The following is a 16,199-nucleotide window of genomic DNA, read 5'->3' on the forward strand; positions in this document are numbered from 1 at the left end:
CAATAATAGATAAGTGGAAAATATTGTCAATGAATCATAGGCCACAGCTGTCTAGGCAGTTCATCTTCATTGTATATTTTTCTGATTTTTGCAAAATCAGACTTACTATTGATATATGTTATTTTACATTATTAACTCTACAAGGAAAGAATTGTACAAAAGGAGGAATGGAAACACGATTTTAGTAAGAAAATATACAGTTCCTTATATCATAGGGATTAGTAATGGGAGATTTCCTTTAATATACCACATACAGGGTGAAACTTAGAGCAATAGGGAAGGAACCTAATAACAATAACAGTTAGATAGACTGATAAAGTTTGGGGCTGTTTTCTTTATAGTGGAGTTCTATGACATTCATCCTGTTAGTAGCCAAAAGTTCAGTGTTAAGAAAAATGGATACATCTCTCTCTCTCTCTCTCTCTCTCTCTCTCTCTCTCTCTCTCTCTCTCTCTCTCTCTCTCTCCATCCATCCCCCTCCCCCCTCCATCTACCCCTCCCTCTCCCTCTCCCCCTTTCTCTCAGAAAACACACATCCCCCCACACACACTCCTCCAATGCAGGTGGAATGAAAGGTAGATAATTTGGATATCAAACAATATCTTTCAGTTGAGAACTGATGATCTATAGTTTGGCTAATCATTTCTGAGGTAGAGAAGAAATATGTGGAGTCTCTTTTCTGCTCATGAGTAAACAAGGACATCTTCGAGGCTTATTAAATTGTACAGAAGAATGACTATATATAGTAAGATGTTTTACAGAACACAAGATTATATAGAAATTGTTAGCTTTCAATATTTTTCAAGAGTGCAAGGTTTAGTTAAAATTCAAAACAGACAGTATATCCAGAATTTGTGTATGTGCATATAAATTGCTATTTTTATCTGAGTAATAAGATTCTTGATATTAAATGTATACTTTACTCTTTCTTGCTTCTGTAAACATCTTGGAATTGTATATCTATGAAAATAGAAAAAGTAATGTGTGAGCACAATATCTACGTGTACTTCATAAAACAAATACAAACAAATATATTATTTATTAATGTTATATATGCCTTCAAAATCATTGATATGCCCAAGGGAAGATATTTCATTCTCTGACATTTCCCAAATTTAACATGCATGAAATGGAGAGATTCTCATGATTTACTACTCGGTACATCCCCAATCTTTATCATGAAATCTGTGAGAGATGCAATTTAAGGTGAATTCATAAACTGGCCAATTTCATTTTTCCCGGCACAGCTCAGACCACTGCCTAGGAAATATATAGTTTGGTAGAGAATGATAAAAAAAATCTGAATTACTGAATAAAATTGCAGGCAAAAGTTATTAAAATGTAACCCATATGGCTTTTTAATCTTGAATAATCGGCGCCTTTTCCATGCAGCTATCTGTAACTTGGAAGTGCGTATAATTTGTTCTTTGGCACTAACTTAGTTTACTGAAGAACTTTGCTAGTGGCCATGTACATCTTTTGGCACATCTGACAAAACCAAGGGCTGAGTGTGGAGAACCAGTTTGAACGTAGCAAAATGTTCTTGGGTCGCTTTTGCTCTTCTGGAAGAGTTCACTAACAGATGGCGGCTTGTCACTGCTAATGGAGTGTTAGCCTGAAAAACTTCAAGGATCCATGCGGAGTGTGACACCCTTCCCTTCCTCCTTTCAAGCCACCTCACAGAAATAGCTGATAATGACCTTTTTTTCTTTTCACAGATGATTGTACCTTATGTCGGCTGTTTCCTTCCAAGCCACATCATAGATGTTCTCATCCAAATATGACAAAAGACTTTTCATTGTTTGACAGCTAATCTGTATACTAAATACTTGCAGCATTGGGCTGCAGTAGAACGGATAGGATGGTCAGACATTTTCAGTCCTGAGGTCTAGCCCTAGCTCTGCAATTCTTGGGCCAGAAAATGCTCCAGCTGTGGGTCTCTTTGTTCTCATTGAACATGAGCAAATTGTTTTAGCAAACAATGGACCCATCTACTATAATATATCAGAGTCCAATTATTTTTGTAAACATGAAGAAAGTATCATTTTTTACTTAGCCAGTAAGACCATCTTTGGGTTATTTAATCTGACTAAAATTTCATCTTCAAATAAAAGGCGCCAATTTGGTTTCTAAACTAAATGTATGTCAGAAATCAACATCATGATCAACTCCTCTCTATGTATTTGATAACCTGCAATTCATATAGTTTATTCAGTTTTTATAGTTCAAATGACAATAGAATTTGTAAATCACTACCCCAAACCATTGAATACAGAGAGGTAAATATAGACTAAACCTCAAGTCAGGTAAATCCGTTTCCTGATTTATTTACATATTAAGTCAGATGTATTGATGATACTTCTAAATATAATACTATATGATACCTATTCTGATGGTCTGAATGAGAACTATCTCCCAGAGGCTCTGAATTTGAACTCTTAGTTCCCGCTATTTAGAGTGTTTGAGGAGGTCTACTTGGTACAACCTTGCTGGAGGACGTATGTCACTGAGAACAGGCGTTGAGATTAAAAGTCACTTTTCCTTGGTTTTATTGTTTTCTGCCACATGCTTGTAGTTCCCTCCTGCTTTGTACATGCCTTCTGCTTACTGAAAAGCTTTCCCGCCATGGAGGACTCCCATCTTTCCAGAACTGAAAGCCAAAATCAACCCTGTCTTCCAAGAGTTGTTATAGTCAGGGTGTTCCATCCAGCAACAGAAAACTAATACATTTGGTGATTATATGATGTTGAGGATTTTAAGATAATTTTAGATTTGATGGTACCTACATCTCACTCATATTATCACAAAATAAATGAAGTTAAAATTTTGTTTAAGACACAGAGATAAGGGGGGTTGGGGATTTAGCTCAGTGGTAGAGCGCTTGCCTAGCAAGCGCAAGACCCTGAGTTCAGTCCCCAGCTCAGGAAAAAAAAAAAAAAAAGACATAGAGGTAAGGAGTGGTAGGTATGGGTCATTAGCAGACAGAGGTAAAATGACGGTAGTGCATATGACCTCAGTAGTGAAAGGCTCCTACAGTATATACTTTTGAATGAATGGGCATATGTATATATACTCCCACTTTTACTATGACAGGATAAATAATTTTCATGGTTTTTAGATGGTATCTTTTATGAATATTGTCACAGACAGATTAAAGATAGCATCTAAACAAATACACAGGAATATCTCTGAAATGATAATTAAATTAAAATGAATCTAAGAATATTACTAAGAATTTTTCAGGTATATTCATATATGTTTTCATAATTACTTCTTTTGTGATTTATTCCTTTATTCAGATAGTGAATTTAAATATTTTCTTCGTTTCTGTAAGTTGCAGGGGTTCCTCAACCAATTCCTCTCATCATACCCTTACCTAATTTTAGCATTTTAAAGTACATTAGTAATATTTCTGTTCATCAATGATATGAAAATCTAGTCAAAATCACTCTGATTTTGTGTCATTTCATTGAGGCTGATCATTTTGAACTTGGCTCTAAATTAGTAGCTTATCAAAAATTTCATTTAATCTGTAAAACACTTACTCTTCTATTGTAATTAATTATAAAACTTTAAATTCTTGGATTATAATTTTATATTCAATGTAACTAATGGGATTATATTTTGTATTATTCCTTTTGTAGTAAACATTAAAGAAAAACATTAATCCTATTGGCCATGTATTAATAATAAGCTGAGTAAAACAAGCAGCAATTACAATTCTTACCAATTCCTCCCTACAATCACTTCAGTATCACTTAGCCCCTTCACACCCAGGGACTCTCTCTATCCATAGTTGTGTGTGTGTGTGTGTGTGTGTGTGTGTGTGTGTGTATTTGTGATTGTGTGTATACATAAATACAACCTGTTAAGCTTGTAATATACTAATTGTATGCTTGTTTCCAAGGCTGACTATTGGGTATTAGACAAATAATTGATGTGCTCTTCCCTGAGGCAGAATAGTTCCCATGCTCTCCCCATTACTTCATGGTCAGTAGTTATTTATCTATTGTTGAGTTCCCATCCATCTTGGCATGTTTATCAATACTATCTTCCTTAGGTCATAATAAAGCATCCATGTTGGTGAGGTTTTATGTGTGTACTGTTTGACATTCCTTGTAGCCACAATCTCACAAAAATATTGTTTTCCTGAGTCTTAGAATGTTTCTGTGCATTTCTCTTCCATGAGCCTAAAACCTTGGTGCAGATTTTGTTGTAGGCTTGTAAGCTGGAATTGAGTTCTAAAACTTTACATTTTGACCATTCCTGATTTTTCTGTAGTGGTCTTAATCTTTTGTAAAGAGTGGGTTCCTTGATGAATTTTAAGGACTGAACTTACTTATAGGGAGGAGGAACAATATTTAGAATGCTCTCAGGATTTATTATGGTTTAGTAAGTGGATTCTGAGGGTATCATTGTGGCATGCCTCATTTAGCAGGTTAGGCATTTAGACTGAGGACCTAGACCTACTCACCATAGGTAAATCATGCCTAGTGCTGATGGTCAATCCAGCATATAGGGCTAGACGTATCATGGACTGTGTTTTAAGAATTCTCTTTTAAAACCTGGTAAAGAGGGAATGAATTTTACTTCAGAATATATTCACAAATAATATAAAATGGCAATAGAATAGTTTAAAATTTAGTCTATTTCAAATTAAAACAAGACTTAGTATCATCATAGCAAAGTCATAATTCTGAAACACTTAGTTAAGAATCAAAGAGAACAAAGCAAAAGTATCTCTTATTCAGGATAGATTTTGTATCCTGCTATTCATTTTGCTTATTTGCCTTCCTGTTATAATCAAAACTAACCCTTGCATTCTGACAAGTCAAAGTATACCAGACTGCTCTAGGTCATACATAGGTTGATAGGCTTCAATTATATTGCCATATGGCAGCATATTTGGTTGTGAAAATTATGAAAACCAATTTATGAATATTGATTTAATTGAGATCAATTATATTATTTTAACATCTCAGATAAGGAAAGATATGTGTTATTCTTCTTACCCTGAGGAGTAGAATCATTCAATAATTGTAGTAACTGGATAAATGACTCATCAATAAGTGCACATTACTTTATATGTATACTTTATGTGTTTATCTAAAGAAACTGTGTTAAAATGAACACTAACATTTCATAATTAGTGAATTCAGAGAGTATACTAAGAACAAACCAAAGATTTAGATAACATTTGAAAGGGATTGCTACAGATAATCGTATATTTGACAAGAATTGTATTCTTTAAGCAAACTTATGATGAATCATTGTTTTGATTAAGTAAAATGGATAAGAAAATTCCATATGGAACACAGTGAACTCATTTCCTAAGTTTGGGTACTGTCGTTTGTAAAAGGGATAAAGCTATCTGAGTATAAACATTCACCATTGATTTCTCTCTGACTGCAGATGTGATGTGGTCATGTGATTCAAAAGTCTACCCTTAGGCTTTCACAGTCATGCTGGGCTATACCCTTCAACTTAAGCCAAAAATTACTCTTCTTTCATAAACTTACTTTTATCCGTTTTCACTGAAACAGAAACTAATAGAAGTATTTTCAGAAGTAAGAGTATTTATTTATTAGTCACTTTATTAATTTATTTATTTTTGAAAAGGAAACAAAGATTTGACATGGAAAACTGTTTGGTATTATATTGAGTTGGATTGCAGTGTGCGTGAATTGTGGGAATACAGGTAGAGAGTAAAACATTAAGTGTAATCAGTAAGATCTGAGACTATCATATTTATTAAAAGTAAACCACAAGCGCCTTTGTATCACTTAGAATTATTGAGGGTTATCAAGTGGACAGAGAAAGATATTTTCAGGGACCCTGGAATTTAAATATGTAAGAGAATGCAAAAGATCCACATGAGGATCTTCCTGGTGGCTTAGGGTACTAAACTTTATTGCCTTTCGCCTGTCTGGAGATAACAGAACTTAGGTTCTGTGGTCTTGGACTCCAAGATTGCTCAGAGAAAGAAAAAAAATAAGCTTATTTTTACTTCTAAGTAAAATATACTTACAATGTTAATGTGAGTATACTAACATAATACTGAGACCGTGTTTTTGTATCTGTATGTATTTTAGTTTAGTGTTGCTCTGATATAAGTAAGGCAACTTGCTAAAGGAGAACAAGATTTTATTGTAATTCTATCAGTACATCAGAGCTGGGAGGGCAAACGGCTCAGTCCATTGGTCAGGAAAATGGAAAAAGACTTTCAAATTAGGTCCAACCTCATATGTTTCAATATGTTAGTAGGATAAACATATAATGAGGATATGAAAGGATTACTATATTCACTATCTTAGGGATGTTATGAAACCATTATTGCTGGAAAATATATAGAGGTTTCAAGGGTAATATTTCTTCTTAAAGTAGAATGAATTAAAAACAAGGCCAAATTTGAATTTTCTACTTATTTCTATATATTTTCTGTTTGTTCCTAATTTTTAACAGCAAAGGACTTTGTTCTTTATTTATTATACAGCACAGAAACAACGTATGGGAAAAGAATTGGAAATCTTCTGTTTTTATCAATGTTACTGAAGCTTATAGAATTTACTTTAGTGAACCCTACTGATCCAGTTTAGGATTGCAAAATACAGACAGATGTTATCACCTTATATGCACTCGTTGATTAAAACATTCATTGTTGATACTTGTTTTCTTTGAGTTTGCTTTTAGATACGTGTGTGCTTTCAGTAAATGACTAGCACAACATACATTATTCTGAATTAGATATTGGAGGGGCACATAATATAATTAATGCTATATGATTAGCTTGTTTTATAAAAAGCTGATTACACAGGAAGCTCACGGCATAGTAAGGTTATTGACCATACTTTCTGAAAGGCAGGTTAAACTTAAACAGGCTAAATACATAGGAATGGAACAGACTGAGTACATAGTTTCAAATGATCTTAAGATATATTAGCATAGTTGTAAGGGTAGGTAAAAGTTCACTTCCTGAATGTCACAGGCAGTTTCAGAAAAGCTATTCTCACAAAAATACACACCTTTATAATATATTCCAGCAGTGGGTTTCAACCTTTCAAATGTTATGACTATTTATATAATTCCTCGTGTTATGGTGACCCCCAACCATGAAATTATTTCTGTTGCTACTTTATTAATGTAACTTTGCTACTGTAATGAATCATAATGTAAATATCTGTTTTTCAATGGTCTCAAAGCGGTCACACGCCACAGGTTGAGAAACTGCTGCCCTAGACAGCTGTTGACAATCAAGATTAGCAATCACATATGCATAAAACTGGTTTTGTTCTATATTAGCAACCAGTGGAATAGTATCCACAAAATCCTTAAGGATTTTACTTTTTAAAAATTTAAGGTATATAGCACTTAATAAAACACTTGTCCTTGTTTCATTTCAATATTATAAATAGTTATGTTACTCTGCTCATTTTACTAAGTATTAAATAGTTCTTTAATGGCTTAAAAGAATTGTTCAAGACAACCTATGTAATATATAAAAGAGACAGAGCTCATTACCTATCTTGCTGTGGGCACAAACGAATATCAGAATCAACTCATAGAAGATGAAATTTTATTTTGCTCACAATAGAGAGGGCACCTGCCAATGTGGTGGAGGAACCATGGGGTTCGGTATGGGAGAAACTTCACAGTCCATGTGATGGAAGTTTTTGAACAACTTGCTTATATCACCTTAGGGTAAAATCACAACAAGAAAACAATGTAGGCAGAACCACTACTCTAGCATAAAGTTCAAAGACAATCCTACAATAATAATTTGCACTGCAGGACCTATATCCCTAAGTACACCGTCTTCCCCAGATGAACCACAAACCCTTTGAGAGGCATTTCCCACTTGAACCTTAGTGTGCATGAAGATTGTATGACATACTATATTATCCCTATCTCCAGTGATTGAGTGACTATATTTTCCTTTATTGAATATTATTTGGAGTATGTTTTTAGCATACAATTTAAATCATTTAACCAACACCCATGGATATCTTCCAAAGAAAAGGGGGCAAAAGAATTTTGATTAAAACCAAGGGAACACTTCCATTAAAAATCAATGGAAGAACAATATGGGAATAGTAGCTGCCTTACATCTATATTAATTACTCTCAATTTAAAGAAGGTAAACATTATTTTTACACTGCTTATTACAAATCACTTTGACATAATAATTCTGATCATGCTTTTCTCTCCTTTAACTTCATTGTCTACCAAAATTCATGCTCTTTCTTTCTCTCTTTCTTTAGAAAACAAACAGGCAAACAAAAAGCGGGCCAAAACAAACAAACAAACAAAATCAACAAACTTACACAGAGACACACTTACATATGCACAGGCATTTGAGTAAAAAGCCACAGAAAACAAAAAGATATTTCATGAGAGAACCAAACAATACATTTCCACTGACCCAAGCCTGCAGAGGACATTAGAAAGAAAATAACACATTAAGGTTACCCACACTCAAGAAAATACAACAAATAAATAATTTTACATCTTTAAAACCAATAGAGGGGGCTGGAGAGATGGCTCAGTGGTTAAGAGCACTGACTTCTCTTCCAGACGTCCTGAGTTCAAAAATCTTCTGGTGTGTCTGAAGACAAGGACATATCTAAGTACAGTGTAGTTACATAAAACCAATAGAAAGGAAAAACACATACAATACACACACACACACACACACACACACACACACACACACACACACACACACGCTACCATCACCCACATGAAAATAACAGTAACAATCATTGGTCAGTAATACCTCTCAACACTAATGGACTATATTTCCCAAACAAAAGACACAAGCTGACAAAATGGATGTGAAAACAATATTCATCTTTCTGCTGCATATGAGAACACACCTTAGCAATAAAGATAGATATGACCACAGAATAAAGGGCTGGAAAAAAGTTTTCCATGAAAGCAAACAGATTTAAGAAACTAGCTGGAGTAGTCATTTTAATACCTAATAAAATATACTTTCAACCAAAAGTAACTAAAAGAGATGGGGGACAATATTTCATATTCATCAAAGGAAAAAGTAAACACTGATACCTCAATTCTGAATATCTATGCCCAAAGTACAGTACAACCACATTTGTAAACAAGAAATTATTAAAACTTAATCATGCAATGAACTTCACACATGAAGAGTGGGAGACATCATCATCCCACTCTCAACCATGGGCAGGAAATCAAGACAGAAACTAAACAGGAAAATAATGAAGCTAACAGAAATAGTGATTTAAATGGACCTAAGAGATATCTGTAGAACATTTCATCCAAACAGAGAATGATATTCTGTCTTAAAAGTACTCCTCAAACCTTCTACAAAATTGAACTTACACATGGTCAAAAAGCAAGCCTCAACAGATACAAGAAGGCTGAAAACATGCTTTGCATCTTATCAGATCACAATAGATTAAAGCTAGATTTCAGCAACAACAGAAAGAACAGAAAGGCTACCAACTCATGAAAACTATACAACTCTTTACTGGGTTAGAGAAGAAATAAAGTTAAAAAAAACTTTCTCGAATTCAGTGGAAATGAGGGCACAACATACTAAAATATATGGGACACTATGAAATCAGTGCTAAAAGCAAAGTTTACAGCACTAAGCACCCTTATAATGAAATTAGAAAGCTCTCATACTAACAAATTAAAAGTACAGCTAAAGGCTATATAAGGAAGAGAAGCAAACACACCCAGAAGGAGTACAGAGCAAGAAATAATCATACTCAGGTCTGAAAGCAATCAATTAGAAGCAAGAAGAACAATACAAGGAATCATGAAGCTGAGAGCTTGTTCTTGAGAAAATAAAATATATAGAGAAATTCTTAGCCAAGCTAACTGAAAGGCAAAGAAACAGTATCCAAATGAACAAAATCAGAAATGAAAAGGGAGATATAACAACAGTCACTGAAAAAATTTTAAAAAAATCATTTGTTCTTATTTCAAAGGCAAGTACTCCATAAGATTGGAAAATCTAAATGAAGTAAATGATTTTTCTACACAGATATAAATTACCAAAGCTAAATGAAGACAAGGTAAACAATCTGAATAGTCTTATCACTCCCAAGAAATAGAAGTAGTCATATAAAGTCACACAACAACAACAATGGCAATGACAACAAGAACAATAAGTACAACAACAAAACAAAAACAACAACAGTGACAACAACAACAGCAAAGCCAATGGCCAGATGGTTTTCATGCTGAATTCTACCACACTATCAACTCCAGTCAAATTATTTCACAATATAGAAACAAAATTAATATTGCCAAATTCATTCTGTGATACTAACATCACCCTGAAACCTAAACCACATAATGACTCTATAAAGAAAGAAAATTTCAGATCAGTTTCTCTAATGTACATTGATACAAAAATACTAAATAAAATACTCCCAAACCAAATCCAAGAACAAATCAAAGGCATTACTTACCAAGGTCAAGTAGGCTTCATCCCAGGATACAGAGGTGGTAAAATATGTGAAAATCCAGCAACATAATCCATCATATAATCAATCTGAAAAAAATCCACAATATCACCACTAGATGCTAAAGGACAAATTCAGTGTACCTTTTTTGGTAAAGGTATTGGGCAAAGCAAAAATACAAGGTACATACTTAAACACAATAAAGGCAATATATTATAAGCCAATAGCACCATCAAATTAAATAGAGAGAATTTAAAACATTTTCACTCAAATCAGAGATAAGACAAGGCTGTTCACTCTCCCCCTATTTCTTAAGAGTTCTTAAAATTTTAGCTAGAACAATGACAACTAAAGAGATTAAGTGGATACAAATTATTAAGAAAGATGCCAAAGTATTGTTATTTGCAAATGATAGGATAGTATACATAAGTGACCACAAAACACCTATCAGATAGCTCCTACATCTAAAAAATACATTCAGCAAAGTGGCTGGAAACAAGATTAACTCAGAGATATCAGTAACATTCCTCTACATAAACAAGCTGAGAAAGAAGTTAGGGACACCATATTCTTCAGAATAGCCACAAATAATCTAACACACCTTGATGTAATTCTTTTTTTTTTAAATCTTTATTAACTTCAGTATTTCTTATTTACATTTCGATTGTTATTCCCCTTCCCGGTTTCCAGGCCAACATCCCCCTAATTCCTCCCCCTCCACTTCTATATGGGTGTTCTCCTCCCCATCCTCCCCACATTACCGCCCTCCCCCCAACAATCACGTTCACTGGGGGTTCAGTCTTGGCAGAACCAAGGGCTTCCCCTTCCACTGGTGCTCTTACTAGGCTATTCATTGCTACCTATGAGGTTGGAGCCCAGGGTCAGTCCATGCATAGTCTTTGGGTAGTGGCTTAGTCCCTGGAAGCTCTGGTTGCTTGGCATTGTTTTTCATATGGGGTCTAGAGCCCCTTCAAGCTCTTCCAGTTCTTTCTCTGATTCCTTCAACGGGCGTCCCTTTCTCAGTTCACTGGTTTGCTGCTGGCATACACCTATGTATTTGTTGTATTCTGGCTGTGTCTCTCAGGAGCGATCTACACTTCTGCACTTCTTTGCTTCATCCATCTTATCTAATTGGGTGGCTGTATATGTATGGGCCACAGGTGGGGCAGGCTCTGAATGGGTGTTCCTTCTGCCTCTGTTCTAAACTTTGCCTCCCTATTCCATGCCAAGGGTATTTTTGTTCCCCTTTTAAAGAAGGAGTGAAGCATCCGCATTTTGGTCATCCTTCTTGAGTTTCATGTGTTCTGTTCATCTAGGGTAATTCAAGCATTTGGGCTAATAGCCACTTATCAATGAGGGCATACCATGTGTGTTTTTCTGTGATTGGGTTACCTCACTCAGGATGATATTTTCCAGTTCAATCCATTTGCCTATGAATTTCATAAAGTCATTGTTTTTGATAGCTGAATAATATTCCATTTTGTACCACACTTTCTGTATCCATTCCTCTGTTGAAGGGCATCTGGGTTCTTTCCAGCTTCTGGGTATTATAAATAAGGCTGCTATGAACATAGTGGAGCATGTGTCTTTTTTATATGTTGGGGCATATTTTGGGTATATGCCCAAGAGAGGTATAGCTGGATCCTCAGGCAGTTCAATGTCCAATTTTCTGAGGAACCTCCAGACTGATTTCCAGAATGGTTGTACCAGTCTGCAATCCCACCAATAATGGAGGAGTGTTCCTCTTTCTCTGCATCCTCACCAGCATTGCTGTCACCTGAGTTTTTGATCTTAGCCATTCTCATTGGTGTGAGGTGAAATCACAGGGTTGTTTTGATTTGCATTTCCCTTATGACTAAAGATTTTGAACATTTCTTTAGGTATTTCTCAGCCATTCGGCATTCCTCAGCTGCGAATTCTTTGTTTAGCTCTGAACCACATTTTTAATAGGGTTATTTGTCTCCCTGAGGTTTAACTTCTTGAGTTCTTTGTATATTTTGGATATAAGCCCTCTGTCTGTTTTAGGATTGGTAAAGATCTTTTCCCAATCTGTTGGTTGCTGTTTTGTCCTAACAACAGTGTCCTTTGCCTTACAGGAGCTTTACAGTTTTATGAGATCCCATTTGTTGATTCTTGATCTTAGAGGATAAGCCATTGGTGTTTTGTTCAGGAAATTTTCTCCAGTGCCCATGTGTTCAAGATGCTTCCCCACTTTTTCTTCTATTATTTTGAGTGTTTCTGTTTTGATGTGGAGGTTCTTGAAACACTTGGACTTAAGCTTTGTACAGTGTGATAAACATAGATTGATCTGCATTCTTCTACATGTTGACCTCCAGTTGAACCAGCACCATTTGCTTAAAAGGTTATCTTTTACTAGGATATTCAATGCTACCTATGAGATCAGAGTCCAGGGTCAGTCCATGTATAGTCTTTAGGTAGTGGCTTAGTCCCTGGAAGCTCTGGTTGCTTGGCATTGTTGTTCATATGGGGTCTAGAGCCACACCCATAAAGAAGGGGAGCGGGAGGGATTAGGGGGATGTTGGCCCATAAACCGGGAAAGGGGATAACACTTGAAATGTAAATAAGAAATACTCAAGTTAAAAAAAATAAAATAAAATAAAATAAGGCTATCTTTTTCCTTTGGATGGTTTTTGGCTCCTTTGTCAAAAATCAAGTGACCATAGGTGTGTGGGTTCATTTCTGGGTCTTCAATTCTATTCCATTGGTCTATCTGTCTGTCTCTGTACCAATACCATGCAGTTTTTATCACTATTGCTCTGTAATACTACTTGAGGTTCAGGGATAGTGATTCCCCCAGAAGTCCTTTTATTGTTGAGGATAGTTTTAGCTATCTTGGGTTATTTGGTTATTCCAGATGAATTTGCAAATTGTTCTGTCTAACTCTCTAAAGATTTGGATTGATATTTTGATGGGGATTGCATTGAATCTATAGATCATTTTTGGTAAAATGGCCATTTTTACTGTATTAATCCTGCCAATCCATGAGCATGGGAGATCTTTCCATCTTCTGAGGTCTTCTTCAATTTCTTTCTTCAGAGGCTTGAAGTTCTTATTGTACAGATCTTTTACTTGCTTGATGTAATTCTAATCAAATGAGTGAAAGATCTGTATGACAAGAATTTCAAGACTCTGAAGAAAAAAATCAGAAGAAGTTATAAGAAGATGGAAAGGTCTCTCATGCACATGAATTGGGAGGATTAAAATAGTGAAAATGGACATCTTACCAACACCGTCTCCAGATTCAAGGCAATCCCATCAAAATTCCAACACAATTTTTCACTCATGTTAAAAAACAATTCTCAACTTCATATGGAGAAACAAAAACTCAGAATAGATAAAAACAATCCTGAACAACAAAAGAATTTTGGGAAGTATCACTATCAGTGACTTCAAGTAGGACTACAGCAGCATAGTCATAAAAGCTGCATGATATTGGTATTAAAACAGGAAATTGAGTCAAAGATAAAGAAATAAATCCACATCCCTAAGGATACTTAAACTTTGACAGACTGCAAATAGACCCATATTTACCACCTAGCACAAAAAAAAAAAAGCAAATAGATTAAATGTTAAACCAGAGAAGCTAAATGTAGTAAAACAGAAAGTATGGAATAGTGTTGAACTTGTCAGTACATTAGACTACTTCCTTAACAGAACACAAATGACTCAGGCACTAACATCAAGAATTAAACACTGCTGTTGGAGACAGTGATTCACCAGGGGTTGATAAAGTATCCAAAGATGGCTGGGTGTGAACTTGCTTTAAAAACCATTAATTGGGTACCTTATGGGAAGAACATACCCCCAAAGAGGAGATGGTTGCAAAGTCCCTAAAGTCCTGGAGTCCACACTAATCTGTTTGAGAAACTACCAGCAATTAATTGGGCTTACTACAAGGCAAATGTGGCCAAGACCAGCATGGTGGATGATTTGAAAAGAAGCATAATGCCACAGAGATCCCTGAGCCTGACGATAAACACACAGCCCTGCTGGATGAGTGAAAAGAAGGAGGATGTGAAGAACTGTGTTGAGTTTGTGTATGGATCTCAGGTCAGGATCCAGGAATATGAGAAGCAACTGGAGAAAATGAGCATAATCCCCTTTGACCAGATGAGCATTGATGACTTGAAGGAGATTTTCTAGAAATCAAGGTAGATAAGAAGATGTATCTGTATTGGACCCATTAACCCACTGAGAATTTGTGAAACAGTCCAGGAGGATGACATGAAATAAAACATTTACATAGTGAAAAGAAGAAGTAATAAATAGGATCTTATGAAATTAAAAAGATTCTGTGAGTCACAGGGCATTGTCATTAGGACAAAATGGTAGCCTAGTGACTGGGCAAAGATCTTCACCAACCTACATCTCACAAAGGGCTAATATCGAAATATATAATGAACACAAGAGATTAAACTAAATGACACAATTAACAAGCAGGGTACAGAGCTAAGCAGAAAATCTCAACAGAGGAATCTCAAATAGACAAGAAGCACCTAAAGAAGTGTTGAATATCCTTAGTTATTTATTAGAGAAATACAAATCAAAACAACTCTGGGATTCCACCTTACACTAATCAGATTGGCTAAGATCAAAACATCAAAGGGCAGCACACGCTGGCAAGAATGTAGAGCAAGGGGAACACTCCTCGACTGATGGTGGGAGTGCATACTTGAAAACCACTCTGGAAATAAATTTGGACATTTCTCAGAATATTTGAAATAGATCTACAGCAAGACCCAGCTATACCATTCCTGGGCATATCCCCAAAAGATATCCCATCATCCCCAAAAGACATTCGTTCTACTATGTTCATTGCAGCTTTATTTGTGAAAGCCAGAAACTGGAAACAACCTCGACGTCCCTCAACTGAAAAAATGGATGAAAAAATGTATCTTTACACAGCAAAATACTACTCATTCCTTAAAAACAAAGATATTATTACATTTGCAGGCAAATTAACAGAACTAATAAATATCATCTTGAATGATTTAACCCAGACCCAAGAGGACATGCATGGCATGGACTCACACAAGGATATTAGCCATAAACTATAGGATAACTATGCTATAATCAACAGATCCAAAGAAACCAAATATCAAGGTTTAAAGGGAGGAAGGTTGAATCTTTCTCAGAAGGGGAAAGATTGAGAGACAGGAAGAAAACAGAGCTCTATAGGAAGACCAACAGCATCAACTAACCTAGGCCCTTGGGGGCTCCAAGAGACTGATTCACCAACTAGGACCTCTGTAGATATGAGAGGCTTTATCCCCAACAGAAGGAGCAGGGGCTCTCTACTAATCTGTTGCCTGCCTGCCTGCCTGCCGGCCGGCCTGCCTACCTGAATGCCTATTCATTCCCCTAAATGGACTGTAGTGTCTGGCCTTAGTGAGAAAGGATATGCCTAGTCCTGCAGTGACCTGATATTCTGATGGGGACTGAAGGAAGCTTCATACCTAGAAGAGGTCTCCTTCTAAAAGGAGAAGGGGGGAAATAGGGGGTTCACTGTAAGGTAGTTCCAGGAGAGGGGGAGCTGATATTGGGCTGTAAAATGAAGAAATAAAAGTTAAAATATTGCATAAAATGAAAAAGGTAATCTGAAAGCATAGCGAGTTACTTATGTAGATTATAATAGCTTATATTTTTGACTCAAAGTGTTTATGAATCCTTCATCAATATTAAAAGTCACTAGAAATGACTTTCTCACTTACCTCCCCTTGCACATTA

General features: G+C 35.7%; 1 pseudogene; it reads left to right on the plus strand.

The window, feature by feature from the left end:
* The first annotated feature begins 14,213 nt into the window (after positions 1–14,213).
* On the plus strand, positions 14,214–14,677 carry LOC116913370 (annotated as a pseudogene).
* The last annotated feature ends 1,522 nt before the right edge of the window (positions 14,678–16,199 follow it).

Source organism: Rattus rattus, chromosome 12, assembly GCF_011064425.1.
Source record: "Rattus rattus isolate New Zealand chromosome 12, Rrattus_CSIRO_v1, whole genome shotgun sequence".
In the NCBI taxonomy this organism is placed as follows: Eukaryota; Metazoa; Chordata; class Mammalia; order Rodentia; family Muridae; genus Rattus; species Rattus rattus.